Genomic DNA, 14,443 nt, shown 5'->3' with positions numbered 1-14,443 from the left:
CTACAACTGCCTTATGGGAAGGCCCTGGATCCATCAAGCTGGAGCAGTATCGACTATGCTGCAACAGAAAGTTAATTTTGTCATTGATAGGGCTCTTGTAATTGTTAATGCTGAAGAATATATTGTGGCAAGTGTGACTACTGATGCCCCCTACATAGAAGTAACTGATAAAGTGACAAAAATGTTCGTTCCGCTCCTTAGAATTTGTGAATGCCATATTTGTGGTTGAAGGCGGAATGATTTCAAAACCCTGGCTCTCCAAATGTACTAAAATAGAGATCAAATAGACCTTGGAAAGAAGTGCCAAGGTGGGAAGAGGATTTGAGAGTTTGTTACAAGGAAGGACTAATCTCGTCTTCCTATAACGAAGCTAGACCAGTTTGGGCTTGGTTTTCAGCCCAGTCAACAACAGAAGAGGAGGAAATCCAAAAAGGCCGAGAAAGAAGGTTGGCCAAATTAAACGGGAAAGATTTTCAATGGGAACCCATGGTTTTTACACATCTTTATGAAAATTTAAATCAGGTGGTTATGAGTTTGGGAAGACTTCACTAGATTTGGAGGCTGGTTTAAAAGACTGAAATATTAATGCTATAACCATAGACGAATCAAGAATCTGCCCTTTGCCACCTGGATCTGTGCTTAGCAACTAGACAGTTGAAAAATTACCTGTAGTTTTCAAATTTCATTCAGAGTAATACTCAAACTATTCCTATTCACCTACACTCGGGGCAATAGGTGATCTTTTGTAAGGATGAATGATAACTCCATATAAAGTCTCAATTTATAGTCTTTTCACTTAAGTTATTGCTCGTCTAAACAAATTATGCAAAACATTTTAGTTATATTTAGGTTATATTTGTGGTGGATAAGTTTTGCTTCGGCAAAATTTATTTGGTTTGACTGATGTTGCTGAAGACAAAGGGTTTGTGTGGATTGTGCAAGAAATTTGCTTAGGGAGAACATTTCAGTCGTGACAACAAAATTTGTAAGGGCTAATGGGATATAGAAGTTAAAGAAAGTGAGGAGCAAATTTATCTTGCCAAGGCAAGGTTTATCTGGAAAGTCTGAAGCGGATATGACAAAATTGCCATGTCACATGCCAACTGTACAACTTTCTTCACATGCCAACCGCCTTTCCTTTTTTAGCCTGGACAAGACAATAACGGGTATGTAGGAAATCTTTATTTACACAAAACCCTAGGAGATTTCCCTATATAAATACCAGCCATTGCCGCCAAAAAAAGAGGGGAGGCAAGGAAGTTATAAGAGCTTCACTTGAAGTGTGAGCGATCAACTGTAGTTCTTTCCCACTGTTTACTAACCAACCTTCCTTAGTGTCCTCCATAGCCAGACTATAGGAGAGCGACGTTCATATCTCGAGTGAGACTGGCCGCCAGGACAGGCGCGGTATTGATCAGATCCCAATTTTGGGAGACGTTCTTCCTTTGTTCTTAATTTCTTAACGTATTTGGGGTTGTATTAAAACGATGATACTTGGTGTTAATCTTTGTTTTGCGTAAACAATAATTTTATGCTTTATAAATGATGAATTATGATTCTGCTTATAACTGTTTTGTTTATTGTTTGAATATTTTTGCATTGATGCCGTAAGAAATTTGAGAGATTGCATGGGGTCTTGGTGAAACATGTCTTGGCAATGTAAGAGAGTTGAGATATTACTATTTATCTCGATATTGATTCTTCGATTCGAGAGAATTAATATAGATCCACGTGAATAACGAAATGGATACAGGATAGTGATGTTCTAACTTGTCTACCTTAGAGATAAGGAGTGGGTTTCAATAGACTAAAAGGGATAGATGCTAAAGTAGGATAGACAATGACTATAGTTTACACTGAGAGGTATTGCTATAACAACAGTCTGACAAACCAAGGGTTGTAGTTAACGCTGAGTAGTATTGCCATAGCAACCATCTACGAATACTTAATAATCTTGTAGGGAAGCTTAATCATGTCATAACAATTCATTCTGGACTTAGAATAATTGCTTGTCAATACAAAAGATTAGCATGAGCGCTTTGTGATAAGTCAAAATATGTGAGGTTATTTTAGATATATTTGAATCAATGTTTTCCTTGCTTTATTTAATTTACTTCGATAGTTTTACATAATTATTTTGTCTTGACCAAACTTTTCTACAATAATACTTTATAATATTTTCTTGCTTTATTATTAATAATTTTCTTGCTTTATTATTAATAGTTTTCTAGTTTGACAAGATAGTTGGAATTCGATTGTGACAACTAGTTCTAGTTTAGGTGAAGCTTAAAAACATTTGACCAATCCCTGAGGAGACGATAACTCACTTACCCTATATTACTTGATTCAATTGTGTATACTTACACATAATTGCATGCCTTAGCATATACATTTACAAGCAATCAATGAATAAATGTTATTTTAAGTTCAATAAAAGATTAAGTTTCTTTCATGGTAAACATTTTTCTTATTTCATTTCTTTTGAACTCAATTTTCTTTCATTTCAACACTTTTCTTTTGAACTCAACATTCTTTCTTCAGTATTTTTCTTTTGAATTCAATTTTCTTTCGTTCAGTACCTCATTTCATTCTCTTCGGAATTTAATTTTTGGCTATTCCATGTGGGATAATTTTCCTCTTACACATACACATTTAAGTTCTCCTTCAGGTCCCAAGATAATGATAACGCATGCACTGATGATACTGACCCAAAAAGTGAATTTTGAACAGTTTTTTTTATCTTGGGGAAGTTGATGTGTAATGCCCCAAAAATGAATTAGGGATATTATTGAAATGATTAAAAATATAAGGATCTATTCGATTAAATGATAAAAGATTAAAATGATTTGGATTACTGGTTTAGACTAAATTGTAACAATGGATGGTTTAGAGGGCATTTTGGTCCTTTAAAGAAGAATAAATTAAAAATTATTATTTAATAAGATATTAAAGCTAAGGGAAAGGGGAAAGTAGATATCAAAAAGCTCTTTCCTGTTCTCCTTCTTTCACATGGATAAAGCCTCCTCTATAGCTCCAAAGGCAAGCTTCAATTATTCAGTTTTCCCTTTGTTTATGGGTTGTTTTTACAACCTTAAGTGGTATAGAAGCTTAATGAAGGATTTAATGAGATTAAAACTATGAAATGGAGGAAATAATGGAGATTTTTGAAAATGGGTTTTGAAATGATATGTTAATATATGAGTGTTTGTTGATGTTTAATGATAGATTTGACTTGTCAAATAGGTATATAAGAGATTAGAAGCATTAGATATGATTAAGAACATATTAGAAAAAGTGGTGTGATTCTTAGAATTTAATGTTCTCGAAAGATTTTAGATGTTTTAAGAGGTTAAATGAATGAATTTTAGTATGGATAGTTAAAAAAGAGTTTAATAATATTTATATGGTGTAAGTATAACAAAATTTGACCCCATTTGGGTGATAATCGGGTTGAAAAATATAAATTCTGGGCACGGGTATCGGTACTGATAGAACAGTACCGATATTGATACAACAGTACCGATACTATAGGCTAAAATGGGATGAATCTGCTAAGTAGTATTGATACCAAAGGGAATGTATAGATACCATTCAAAAATAGAATGCAAAAATGGTATCGATACCATAGCATAGTATCGGTACCATAGTATGGTAGTATCAATGCCATGGTAGGGGTATCGATACTGAGAAGCCATAAATTGTAAGATAGGCTGATATTGTTGTAGAAAAACTAATAATAGGTACTTTTTATTCATGTTTAAGTATAATTGTTAAGAAATATACTAACAACTGATATTGTACATGTATTTAATGGATATGGAATAGATCGAAATCAAGCTCCCGAGTTAAGTAAAGCAAAAGACAAAGGTCAAGTTCTGAAGTAATTAGCTTACATTTTGGTTATCAAAGCAAGGCAAACCAGGTGAGTACATTTATTGTATGCAATCTAGACGAAAAATGATTTGAAAATAGTCAATTTTAAATATTTAAATTTTAATGTATGTTTTACAGTAGTTATTATGTTTTTATTTAAGTATGGAAATGATATTCTAAATGAGTTTTAGAGTATGAACTGCTCTAAAACGACTGAACAAAATAATAATGCATATGGGTACATTATCGACATGAAAGGATACCAAAATAATAATGCATATGGGTGCATTATCGGCATGAAAGGATGCCAAAATAAGAATGCATATGGGTTCATTATCGGAATGAAAGGATGCCAAAATAATAATGCATATGGGTGCATTATCGGCATGAAAGGATGTCAAAATAATAATGCATATGGGTGCATTATCAGCATGAAAGGATGCCAAAATAATAATGCATATGGGTGCACTATCGGCATGAAAAGTTGTCATAGTTCAAATGCATATGGGTGCATTATCAACATAAAAGCATACTATAATTGAAAATGCATAATGGTGCATTATAAACATGAATGGATGTTATTAATGAAAAGAAAGAATAATGGTCAATGAATATGATAATTGCAAATGAAATATAGTTTAAATGAGAAGGATTATAGAATCCTTAGAGAATATACAATTCGATGGGAACTAAATACTATGAAATACTTATGTATGCATAAGGGTTACTTTACAATATTATGACTCACTAAGTAATTACTTAACGTGTGTGTTTCCACACGTTGGTAACAGCAAAGACTAATCAAGTAAGGAGTGCATCCGTAGCAGTATATATCATCCACTAAGGTTGACTCATCAATAACATTAGGACAATAGTGATCATTTTGGAAACTTATATGGCATGTAATTAAATGTAACAAAATATTTTGTAAAGTGAATTCATCAAATATTTACTTATTACATTAAATTCAGGGGAAATTAAGTTTAAAACAAAATTTTTTTAAGGGTTTTCAAATGAGAAATAAATTTTAAAGTGATGTGACATATGTACTTAGTATACAAAAACGTATACAGAATATGGGTGTTACATTTATTAGTATCAAAGCCACAGGTTTAGCCGATTCTCGGTCAAAACTAGTTCACTTTTAAAATAGAAAAAGGATTACATGCCATAAATATTGTCAATGTTACTGATATGGTGTCATTAGAGGGTGATTGATGACACTCCTTACTAATTGTATTATTATTATTAATATTTTTTAATAGATGTCAAGATCCTCAAACTCGTGAAGAGCGGGGGAACGAGAAATGCAAGAAGGAACGGGTAGTGAAAGTTATGAGGATAATAGTGCACAACCTTTTCCCTTTGAAAATACAAGTGCACCTGCACCTCAACAGATTCTGATACTCGAGTTTGGAACTTTCATGCAAGCGCTTGATACCATACTGACTCGGTTTCAACCTCCCCCTACTCCTCTAGTACCTAGAATGTTGATACCAAAAGAGCTAAAGAGTTTGGGAGCTCCAGAGTTCTGAGTATATGAGGGTGAGGGTCCTATGGAGGCCGATATGTGGTTAAATGATGTTATGTTAATGCTCAAAAGTCTACAATGCACAGATCTGGAAAAGTTGGGAGGACTTGTATCTTTACTTAAAGGATCAACTTGAGTATGGTGGGTAAATACTACGATGTATACACCACCTGACAATTTTTCCTGGAAGAATTCAAGAATAAGTTGTGGATGAACAATTCAAATGGGAAATGTTGTTGAAGTTCCTTAATCTAAAGTAAGGTGATCGCATCATACATGAATTCGAGGCTAAGTACAACAAGTTGAGCCATTTTTCCACTGAAGTCATTCTAAATGACAATGTAATACGTAATCGGTTCATAGAGGGTTTGAGGACAAATTTAAAAGAGATGATGTTGGCCTTGAAGTTGTCGAGTCTACAAGAAGTTATAAATAGAGCCAAATCTATTGAAATAGATCAGGAGGAGACATTAGAGGCAGAATAGAGTGTTTAAATGGGGAAAAGAGTGGGAATACCTTCCATTCCACATCATGTTAAAATAGGCAAGGGCTCGAGTTCCAGATACACTGATATTGATAGTTTTGCAGCAGCTTCATAGAAAAATATACAATCCTAATCTTTTGATGTTAGCTCGGGTAGAGCATCTAAGGAAAGGAATCTATGTCAAACCTGTGGCAAACTGCACCATGGAGTGTGTAGATTTATCAGTGGAACTTGTTTTCAATATGGCAATATTGGTCACTTTGCCCGAAACTTCCCTAAGAAATCTTGTGATAATTCAACACTATATGAGAAATCAGTGGCATCCTGAAATAGAATGAGAGGAAGGGGTAGATCTAGAGGAAAATTGGATTCAATATAGAGACAATAGACTCAGGGAGTCGCTATAATTTATGACATTAAAACCAATGAGGATCAGGATGACCTGAAATCATAACAGGTAATTTCTATCTTTTTGATGAGCCTGTATTTGTTTTAGTTGACCCTGGTTCTACACATTCATACATTAGTTCAAAGTTGATTAGATCTAGAACAATTCCTTTATAACTAATTGTGAGTGAGATGATAGCGGTAAACACTATGGGTCACAGTGCGAGAGTAACTAGAGTATGTAGCAAATGCACTATAAAGATCCAGGGGATTATGTTTTTGGAAAACTTGATGGAATTTCCTTTTGATGAATTTGATATCATTCTAGGCATGGATTAGTTGTCTTCAAATTATGGATGGTTCAGAAATTATAGTAATTGGGAAAAGAGCGAAATCATACTCAAATGTGATATCAACCATGAATGCGAAGAAGTTGATGTCGAAATAAGGTATACCTTTTCTAGCCAAAGAGATAGATACTCGAATTCTGGAAGTTAGAATAAATGATATTCACACGGTTAGAGAATTTCCAGACGTTTTTACTGAGGATTTATCGGGATTTCCTCTAGATCGTGAGGTATAATTCAGGATTTAGATTTACCCGTGTACTGAACCTATTTCTATGACTCCGATTGAATTGAGAGAATTGAAAGACTAACTTTAAGAATTACTCGATAAAGGGTTTGTAAGACCTAGGGTTTCTCCTCTGGGAGCACCTATACTATTTGTGAAAAAGAGGGATGGGTCTATGTAATTATGTATCGATTACCATCAGTTAAATAAAGTCACAAAAAAGAACAAGTATCCTCTTCCAAGGATTAATGATTTATTTGTTCAATTGAAAGGAGAAGCAATGTTTTTTAAGATAAATCTAAGGTTGAGGTACCGACAAATAAAGATTAAATAGGATGATATTTCAAATATAGCTTTTAGGACTCGGTATGGGCACTATGAATTTGTAGTGATGCCATTTGGTTTGACTAATGCACCAGCGACATTCATGGACTTGATAAACTGAGTATTCCAACCCTACTTGGATCAATTCGTGGTGATATTTATAGATGATATCTTGGTATATTCCAAGTCAAGAGAATAACATGATGTTCATCTTTGAGTAGTTCTTCAGACACTCCACGAGAAGAAGTTGTATGCCAAATTGTCAAAGTGTGAATTTTGGTTAGCCGAAGTTATTTTCCTTGGTCACATAGTCTCCACAGAAGGCGTACGAGTAGATCAAAAAAAAAATCCAAGCTATAGTGGATTGGAAATCTCCAAAGAATGTTTTTGAGGTTTAGAGTTTCTCAGGACTTATCGGTTATTAGAGACAGTTTGTGAAGAACTTTTCAATGTTAGCTTTGCCACTAACTAAATTATTACGAAAGGATATGCCATCTGTCTATACAGAGAAATGCCAAGAAACTTTTTAAGGACTCGAGAGAATATTAAAGAGGCCCCTGTACTTGTTCAACATGAGTCAGGAAAAGACAATGATGTGTTTAGTCATGCATCCCATAATGGAATCGGGTGTGTACTGATGCAAGATGGAAAGGGTTTGGATTATTCTTCAAGACAGTTGGAGAATCATGAGAAAAATTATCGGATGCATGATTTGGAATTAGCAGCAGTTGTGTTTGCATTGAAAATCAGGCATCATTATCTATATGGGGAACGGTGCCATAACTATATGGATCACAAGAGTTTAAAGTATTTATTGACTCAGAGAGAATTGACATGAGGAAAAGAAGATGGATTGAGCTCTTAAAGGATTATGATATAATTATCAATTATAATCCCGTAAAGGGGAATGTGGTAGTAGATGCACTAAGCTGAAAGATTTTTGCATCTTTTCAGGCTTTGGATGCACATATGTCATTAAAGGAAGATAGTGCCTTAATTGCTGAGCTTAAGTTAAAACCGATGTTCTTAGATCAGATTAAAGAGCTACAAAGTTAATATGAGAAATGTTTAGAAAAAATGTCACAGGTCAAAAAGAATGAGACCAAAGACTTCGAAGTAAGAACGGAGGATGTCTATACTATAGGGGAAGACTTTGCATTCCCGATAATGATGATTTGAAGAAATATATTCTTTATGAAGTACATTATAGTCCTTTGTCTATGCACCCAGGTGGGAATAAGATGTATCAAGACTTGAAGTGTTGTAACAGAGTTTGTTGCCAAATGTTTGACATGTCAGCAAGTGAAAGTTGAACATCAAGTGCCTTTCGGATTACTATAGCCAATATCCATCCCTGGGTGGAAGTGGGAGAGAGTCACGATGGATTTTGTTTCAGGGTTACAGTTGTCACCGGGTTAAAAGGACTCGATTTTGATAATAGTAGACAAATTGACCAAGACAGCTGATTTTATTCCAGTTCGAGTAGATTACTCAATGGATAAGTTTGCATAGTTGTATATAAAAGAGATAGTTAGACTACATGGATTGCCGATTTTGATAGTATCTGATCGAGACCCAAGGTTTACCTCAAGGTTCTGGAAGTTTTATACAAATCATTGGGTACTTAATTGAACTTCATTACAACTTTTCATCTGCAGACAGATGAGCAATCAGAATGAACTATTCAAATATTGGAAGATATGCTAAAGGCATGTGTGATTGAATTTAAAGGATCATGGGATAAGTATTTTCCTTTAGCGGAATTCGCAAATAAGAAAAGAAATCTAATTTCAAGTGGGAGATAAAGTGTTCTTAAAGGTGTCACCTTGGAAGAAAGTCTTGAGATTTGGGTGTAAGGGAAAGTTGAGTCTGATATTTATTGCACCTTATGAAATCTTTAAAAGAGTCAGGCCAATAGCATATCAGCAAGCTTTGCCTTCAGATATGGATAAAATCCACAATGTTTTCCATGTATCGATGCTCAAAATATATCGATCCGATCCATCCCAAATTATTAAACCAGATGAAATAGAGGTCCGAACGGATTTAACTTATAAAGAAGAACCAGTGCGGATCTTGGCTAGACAAATCAAAGAATTGCACAACAAAAAGTTTCCTTTAGTTAAAGTACTCTGGCAAAATAATAAGGTTGAAAATGTTACTTAGGAAAGAGATAAGGACATGAGAATGCAGTTTCCCTATCTTTTTGATCCAGTTATTTATCTAAATTCGAGGACGAATTTTCTTAAGGTGAAGAATTGTAATGCCCCAAATATCAAATTAGGGACTTTATTGAAATGATTTAAAAATATGAGGATTTATTCGATTAAATGATAAAAGATGAGAATGATTTGGATTAGTTGTTTAGACTAAATTGTAACAATGGATGGTTTAGAGGGTATTTTGGTCTTTTAAAGAAAAATAAATTTAAAATTATTATTTAGTAAGATATTAAAGCTAAGGGAAAGGGGAAAGTAGATATCAAAAAGTTCTTTCATTTTCTTCTTCTTTCACGTGGATAAAGCCTCCTCCATAGCTCCAAAGGTAGGCTTCAATTAATCAGTTTTTCCTTTTGATTATAGGTTGTTTTTACAACCTTAAGTGGTATAGAAGCTTAAGGAATGATTTAATGAGATTAAAACTATGAAATGGTGGAAATAATGGAGATTTTAGAAAATGGGTTTTGAAATGATATGTTAATATATGAGTGTTTGTTGATGTTTACTGGTAGATTTGACTTGTCAAATAGGTAAATAAGAGACTAGAAGCATTGGATAGGATTAAGAATATATAAGGAAAAGTGGTGTGATTCTTAGAATTTAATGTTCTTGAAAGATTTTAGATGTTTTAAGAGGTTAAATGAAGGAATATTAGTATGGATAGTTAAAGAAGAGTTTAATAGTATTATATGGTGTAACTATAACAAAATTATACCCCATTTGGGTGATAATCGGGTTGAAAACTGGAAATTTTGGGCACGGGTATCGGTATTGATAGAACAGTACCGATACAATAGGCTAAAATGGGATGAATCTGCTAAGTAGTATCGATAACGATTCAATCGGTATCAGTACCGAATGTGAAGTATCGATGCCAAAGGGAAGGTATCGATACCATAACATAGTATGGATACCATTGCATGGTAGTATCAATACCAAGGTAGGGGTATCGATACTGACGAGCCAGAAATTGTAAGATATATTATTGTAGAAAAGCTAATAATAGGTACTTTTGATTCATGTTTAAGTATAATTGTTAGTAAATATAATAACAATTGATGTTATACATGTATTTAATGGATATGGAATAGATCGAAATCAAGCTTCCGAGTCGAGTAAAGCCAAAGGAAAATGCCAAGTTCAAGAAATCAACTTACATTTTGGATATCAAAGAAAGGCAAGCCTGGTGAGTACATTTATTGTATGCAATCTAGACGAAAATGATTCAAAATTAATCAAGTTAAAATATTTAAATTTTAATGTATGTTTTACAGTAGTTGTTATATTTTTATTTAATGTATGGAAATGATATTTGAATGAGTTTTAGAATATGAACTGTTCTAAAACAAATGAACAATAAAATAATGCATATGGGTGCATTATCGGTATAAAGGGATACCAAAATAATAATGCATATGGGTGCATTATCGATATAAAAGGATGCCAAAATAATAATGCATATGGGTGCATTATCGGCATAAAAGGATGCCAAAATAATAATGCATATGGGTGCATTATCGGCATGAAAGGATGCCAAAATAATAATGCATATGGGTGCATTATCCGCATGAAAGGATGCCAAAATAATAATGCATATGGGTGCACTAACGGCATGAAAGGATGCCATAGTTGAAATGCATATGGGTGCATTATCAACATAAAAGTGTACTATAATTGAAAATTCATAATGGTGCATTCTAAACATGAATGGATTTTATTAATGAAAATAAAGAATAATGGTTAATGATTATGATAATTACGAATGGAATATAGTTTAACTAAGAAGGATTATAGAATACTTAAAGAACATACAATTTGATGGGAACTAAATATTATGAAATACTTATGTATACATAAGGGTTACTTTACAATAGTATAACTTACTAATTAATTATTTAACGTGTGTGTTTTCACGCGTAGGTAACAGCGGAGACTAATCAAGTAAGGAATACAGCCGTAGCAGCAGATATCATCCACTATGGTTGACTCATCACTAACATTAGGAAAATAGTGATAATTTTGGAAAATTATATTGCATGTAATAAATTAACAAAATATTTTGTAATGTGACTCCAACGAATATTTACTTATTAGGTTAAATTCAGGGGGAATTAAGTTTGAAACATATATTTTTAAAGGGTTTTCAAATGAGAAATAAATTTTTAAGTCATGTAACATTTGCACTTCGTATACAGGAACGTATACGAGATATGGGTGTTACATGATGAATGTGGCAATGCATACGAGTACAGTTTACCCTCCGAATTGTTAAGGGTGATAGAAAGAGAAACCAAACAAATACTGCCACATGAAGAGAAAATTGAAATCTTGAATCTGGGTACAGAAGAATAAAGAATGGAAGTCAAAATTGGCACAACTCTCTTGATTGAAGCAAGACAAAGCTTAATATTCTTACTTCAAGAATACATAGATGTGTTTGCATGGTCGTATCAAGACAAGCTGGACTAGATACAGATATGGTAGTCCACAAATTGCCCATCAAAACAGAATGCAAACCTGTACAACAAAAGCTAAGGAGAATGATACCTGAAATGCAACTTAAGATTAAGGAAGAGGTCAAGAAATAGTTTGATGTTGGCTTCCTTTAAGTGGCCAAGTATCCGGAATAGATGGCTAACATAGTGTCGGTTCCAAAGAAAGACGGGAAAGTACGCATGTGTGTCGATTACCGAGACCTTAACAAGGTGAGTCACAAAGATAATTTTCCTCTGTCACACATAGACATCTTTGGGGGATAATACTGCCAGGAACGCTTTCTTATCATTCATGGACGGATTCTCATGATATAACCAGATTAAGATGCATCATGAGGATATGGAGAAGACTACATTCATCACAATGTGGGGAACTTTCTGCTACAAGGTGATGCCCTTCGGATTAAAGAATGCTGGTGCAACATATCAAAGAGTCATGGTGACCTTGTTTCATGACATGATGCACAAAGAAATCGAGGTTTATGTCGATGACATGATTGTTAAAGAAAAAACTAAAAATGAACATGTCAAAAATATGAGAAAGCTCCTTCAAAGATTATGAAAATTCCAGCTGAAACTAAACCCCAGCAAGTGTACCTTCGAGGTAACATCTGGAAAGCTGTTAGGTTTTATGGTCAGCATGAGAGGTATCGAAGTTGATCCAGATAAAGTCAAAGCCATCCAGAATTTACCTCTCCCACAAACATAGAAAGAGGTTCGTGGTTTTCTAGGTAAGTTAAATTACATAGCGTAGTTCATATCTCAACTGACCGACAAGTACGACCCAACTTTTCGTCTTCTTCGAAAGAAAAACAACTCTGGAATATGGGATAAGGATTTCCAGACTGCATTCGATAAAATAAAAATTTTGATCCTAATTTTTATATCGTACTACTATTTAAGAAATGTGGTGTTTGTATCTATACCCTGATCAAAAGAACTCTGATCTCTATGGTCCATGGAAACGAAAAACAATTTCTGAGTTTGGTATAGTGACTCAATGTATGGCACCCACTAAAGTGAACGATCAGTACCTTACAAATTTGCTTCTGAAGATAAATTCCAAGCTTGGTGGATTAAATTTAATGTTGATCATTAAGAGATCAATACATGTGGTTTTGAAGGTTCTAACTATCATCCTTGGCATGGATGTGTCACATGGCTCTCCTGGGCAGTCGGATGTCCTATCGATTGTTAGGTGTTTAGCTCCAGACAGTGGTTAATGATTTCCCGCTACAAGGCAGCTGTGTGTACACAACCTCCAAAGCTTAAAATGATAGATTCTCTTTTGAAACCTTCTGGCAAGGATGATAACGGTATTATAAGGGAAGCTCTTTTGGATTTCTACTTATGTTTAGGAAAGAGTAAGCCTGATCAGATAATCATATTCAGGGATAAGGTTAGCGAGTCTTAGTTCAATCAGGTTTTGAACAAAGAATTGTATCAAGTTATAGAGGCTTGTAAGTTCCTCGATTAGAGTTGGAACCCAAAGTTTGTGGTGATTGCTGCATAGAAAAATCATCATACTAAGTTTTTCTAGAAGGGATCTCCGGACAATGTGTAACCTAGAACTCTGATCGATAGAAGTGTCTTTCACCTGAGGAACAATGATTTTTATCTCTGTGCTCATGCTGGGATGATCATAACCACAAGGCCAACACATTATCATATTCTCCTGGATCAGGTTGGCTTTTCAGCTCATGATCTGCAGGAACTTATCCATTCTCTATTTTATGTGTATCAAAGGAGCACCACTGCCATCTCTGTCGTTGCTCCCATTTGCTATGCCTACTTTGGTGGCTTCACAGTTGGGACAATTCATGAAGTTTGAGGATGCTTCTGAGACATCTTCCAGTCATGGTGGTGTTACTGCTCCCGGAGCTATTGATGTCCCTCAGCTTCTTAGATTGAAATAAAACGTCAGCAGCTCTATGTTTTTCTATTGAGAAAAAAAAACCACCTTTGAACCAATCATTTTGCATAGCTCCTGGATTTTGCCTACTTAAGACTATTTAAGTTATATTTTTTTAAGTAAACCTATTTTGGAGTATTTCAATGTTATCTATAAACATGAATGGTTGTTAACAAGCCAAAGCCCTATTCTCTAGTGGTCATGTTTTCGGCTTGTTCAAGGTTTCATCAGTTGGAATTGGTTATCCTTTACTCTTTTGTTAAAAAAACGTTTTGGGTAAAAAACCAAAAGGGCGCCCTAAGTTGAAAATAATGTTTAGGGTGAAAATCTGAAAGGGCGTCTTAAATAAAAAATTGGGTCCTAGATGAAAATCTACAAAGGACGTCTTGAGACCAAGGATGGATCCAATTTGAAAACCCAAAAGAGCAATTTGGATGAGGATTCAAGAAAGGTTCTACGTCATGACATCCAAAACTTCTGCAGACATAAAGATTCTGGGAAATGTGGCACTTCCAAACATTGTCACATTTTCAAAGTCCCCTTGACAAAGGTTGTACTCAAAAGTCATCTAACGACGTATCAGTTCAAAGGCACCCGCGTTATCAATATCGAAGGCATCTAATTATATTTCTTTTTGACTTTCCA

General features: G+C 34.3%; 1 pseudogene; it reads left to right on the top strand.

Moving 5' to 3' along the window:
- Positions 1-12,791: 12,791 nt before the first annotated feature.
- Positions 12,792-13,832, top strand: LOC120142457 (annotated as a pseudogene).
- The last annotated feature ends 611 nt before the right edge of the window (positions 13,833-14,443 follow it).

This window comes from Hibiscus syriacus, unplaced genomic scaffold, assembly GCF_006381635.1.
Source record: "Hibiscus syriacus cultivar Baekdansim isolate YM2019G1 unplaced genomic scaffold, ASM638163v2 tig00110830_pilon, whole genome shotgun sequence".
Taxonomy (NCBI): domain Eukaryota; kingdom Viridiplantae; phylum Streptophyta; class Magnoliopsida; order Malvales; family Malvaceae; genus Hibiscus; species Hibiscus syriacus.
The sequence above is the reverse complement of the archived record's forward strand: the minus strand, read 5'-3'. Positions and strand labels throughout refer to the sequence as shown.